Source organism: Idiotropiscis lumnitzeri, unplaced genomic scaffold, assembly GCF_059441095.1.
Source record: "Idiotropiscis lumnitzeri isolate Australia: NSW breed Sydney's pygmy pipehorse unplaced genomic scaffold, RoL_Ilum_1.0 HiC_scaffold_113, whole genome shotgun sequence".
Taxonomy (NCBI): Eukaryota; Metazoa; Chordata; class Actinopteri; order Syngnathiformes; family Syngnathidae; genus Idiotropiscis; species Idiotropiscis lumnitzeri.
The window spans coordinates 655344-659076 of record NW_028283651.1 but is presented as its reverse complement, the minus strand read 5'-3'; positions in this window follow the sequence as shown (position 1 = coordinate 659076).

Here is a 3733-nt window from a genome sequence, read left to right as displayed (position 1 = left end):
GAGATCTGCAAGCGAGGCATAAAAACCATGAACAGAGACAAGGGAGCCTTCATCCTCTCTACCACCTGGAGCAGCATCTTGGCGGAGTGAACGGACAGCGGGGGGCGTGACTTGCCTTCATTCTTGTGACAGGTAAGTCACGCCCTCATGGAACATCAGCTGATAAAGACGGGCCACAAGACACCATCATGTGACACTCTGAAGAAGGCGAAAGACTTTCGTATTGTGACATCCTCAAGGCCTAAACACTCATCCGATCAAAAATAAGTTGGCAGCCGTCTTCAGGGCCTGAATATCCTCAAATGTGAAAAATTTCGAGAAGATGGATCATCTGAATCATTTTGCAGGAACTTTTGTTGCCACGGAGAATAATCAGACTCTGCGGCACCGTAATAGCCACGCCCTTCGAAGGAAAGTCACAAAAATAGGGATAGAGTAAGATCAATGTCTTGAGTCTTTTCGAGCCAATTTTCAATCGGATTCGTTAAAAGGGCACCGTGCAGGACGTCAAAATGTAAAAAATGATATTGATTGGCGCAAGGTGTATAACAGAATATAAACATATAGATGTCTTCAGGTACCGACTCTTGATGTACATGTGAAGTTTTGGATTTTTAGCAGCATGTGCAAGAGAGTTATTAAGCATTTTGTCCATTGCGGCGAAGGAAATCTTAAGTGAAAACTTCGAAGCCCCGCCCCCGTCATATAGTATTTCGGAAACAAAAAATTTTAGCCCCAGTGTTTGTCCCAGGTCTTAAGATGCTACAGACAGAATTTTAAGGCAATCAGATGAAGCCTTTAGGATCAGGGTGCAAAAGAATGACCCCTGTAAACATGCAAAAAAGGGCAAAAGTCGGACTTTCAAAAATTCATAACTCACTTCCTGTTCATATTAGACGTTAAAATATCAAATTTTTCGCCATGCCCGATGAGACTGCCAAGTTTGGTGAATTTTTGTGCATGTTTCGGGGGTCAAAAATGCAATCGAACATCGGAAAAATAATAATAATAATAATTTCTACAAAAACAACAGGGACTTCGCAGCGGTCGCTGCTCAGGCCCTAATAATAATAATAATAATAAAAGTATTAATATTTTCTACAAAAACAATAGGGACCTCGCAGCCGTCGCAGCTCGGGCCCTAATAACAATTTCTAGAAAAACAATAGGGACCTCGCAGCGGTCACTGCTCGGGCCCTAATAATAATAATAATAATAATTTCCACAAAAACAATGGGGACCTCGTAGCGGTCGCTGCTCGGGCCCTAATAATAATTTCTACATAAACAATAGGGACCTCGCCGCGGTCGCTGCTCGGGCCCCAATAATAATTTCTACACAAAGTCCATTGTGGTGACCCGCCCCTTTTAAGTAAATTCAAAATGGCCGACTTCCTGTAAAACCTAGCTCATTGCTCCAAGAGACTTTTTTGTAGGTCTTGGTCTTATACATACAGTGAACCCTCGCTACTTCGCGGTTCACCTTTCGCGGGTTCAGTGCTTCGCGGGTATAAAAAATATTCGGGGGCATTGTAGTTTCGCCGAGCGGCACGACGGGCGCTGGAGCGGTTAGACGGCCGGCGTGCGCCGAAGAAGAGCGTGGGCGAAGAGGAGAGTGGACGAAGAAGAGCACGTTCCCCCGGACACGATCGGTGGCGACGTTTCGCGCGGTTCGGACCGTACCAGAGCTCCGGCCGGCGTGCGTGGCAGTTAAGCCGTAGAGGAGCACCTTCCCCGGGCACGGGCGGTGCCAAGCGGCCCCTAAGTTTAACCGAATGGAAGCTCCGGAGGAGGAGGGCATGCTCGCGTCACAGTAAGCCGAAGAGGAGCACCTTCGCCGGGCACGGGCGGTTCCAAGCGGCCCCTAAGTTTAACCGAATGGAAGCTCCGGAGGAGGCGGGCATGCTCGCGTCACAGTAAGCCGAAGAGGAGCACCTTCCCCGGGCACGGGCGGTGCCAAGCGGCCCCTAAGTTTAACCGAATGGAAGCTCCGGGGGAGGAGGGCGGGCGTGTGTCACAGTTAAGCCGAATTGGAACACCTCTTCCGCCCGGGCACGAACGGAGCGCGAAGCTGTCAGTTATGAATGAATAAATGAATAAATAAATAAAGAATGCCACCTTTCATTTCACAGGGCACACCGGACGGCGTACCAGCAGGTAATAGTCGGAGTAATTAAATAAATACAAAAAGAATGGCTGGGGAATAAAAAAATAATACGTTTTAATAATAATTTGTTTTTTTTGTTATAACATGAATTTCACTCTCTCTCTCTCTCTGTATATATATATATATATCTATATATATATCTATATATATATATTATATATATTGTATTTTTTTTTAAGCATTTTTGAAGGTGCGCCGCTACTTCGCGGATTTTCAGTTTCCGCGGGTGGTCTCGGTCCCCATTAACCGCGACAACCGAGGGTTCACTGTACTCCATAAAATTTACAAAAAGCGAGGTGAAACACTCAACCAGGGCTGCTTTTTTGAACATTTCTCGAGGGCCATGGCGAGCCATTTAAAAAAAGCTGCACAACTAACGTATAAAATATTGATAAATTTGCTCTGCCTGATGTGTGTGTCAAGTTTCACGAGTTGTCGTTCATATTTAGAACCTCATAATCAGCGTTGTTTTATTGCCGGACAGTGCAATGCCACTCCCACAACTTTTCACGAAAAAGGATGAATTTCGTATTGTGACATCCTCATGGACGAAACAGTCCTCCGAGCATATATGAGGGCGACCTTGTTGAGTTGCACGGAGAAAAACATCCAAGAAAATAACTTGTATTAGCTTTTACCAGTTGGTGGCGCTACTACTACGATGAAAAATAAGTTGGTAGATGTCTTCAGGGTTGAAGTATCCTCAAATGTGTACAACTTCGAGAAGATAGGATCATCTCAGTCATGTTGCCGGAGCTTTTGTTGCCACAAAGTACAATCGGACTTTTCAGCACCGTAATAGCCACGCCTTTTGCCAAAACGTCACAAAACTCGGCAGAGAGTAAGATCATTGTCTTGAGTCTTTTCTGACTAATTTTCAGTCGGATTCGTCAAAAGGGCACCGTGCAGTACGTGAAAATTAAAATAAAAACAAATTTTTTATTCCACTTGGCGGCGCTGTGTGTATAACAAAATAATAACATTAAGATGTCTTCAGGTCGGGACATTTTATTTACAGGTGAAGGTTTGGATTTTTAGGAGCATGTGCAGGGGAGTTATTAAGCATTCATTTATTTGTATTAGGTTCATTTTGTCTTCTTATTATTGATATTTGACAGATTCATTAAAAGCAGACAATTATGTTTTAGGTAAATTTTTTACCTGACATGTTTCGGCGAGTCTTTCGCCTTCTTCAGAGTGTCGCATGATGGTGTCTTGAGACCCGTCTTTATCAGCTGATGTTCCATGAGGGTGTGAATTACCTGTCAAAAAAATGAAAAATCATAGCAGTAAAAGAACAAGCACAACATGAACATTACAAATCAGCAATCACTGACCACTGCAAAAGGGAAAACCACATCATGGACCGGGAGAAGGGCAGGGTCATCCGCACCGAAGAGAACAAACAACAGCGCTGGATCAGAGAGGCCATTGAGATCTGCAAGCGAGGCATAAAAACCATGAACAGAGACAAGGGAGCCTTCATCCTCTCTACCACCTGGAGCAGCATCTTGGCGGAGTGAACGGACAGCGGGGGGCGTGACTTGCCTTCATTCTTGTGACAGGT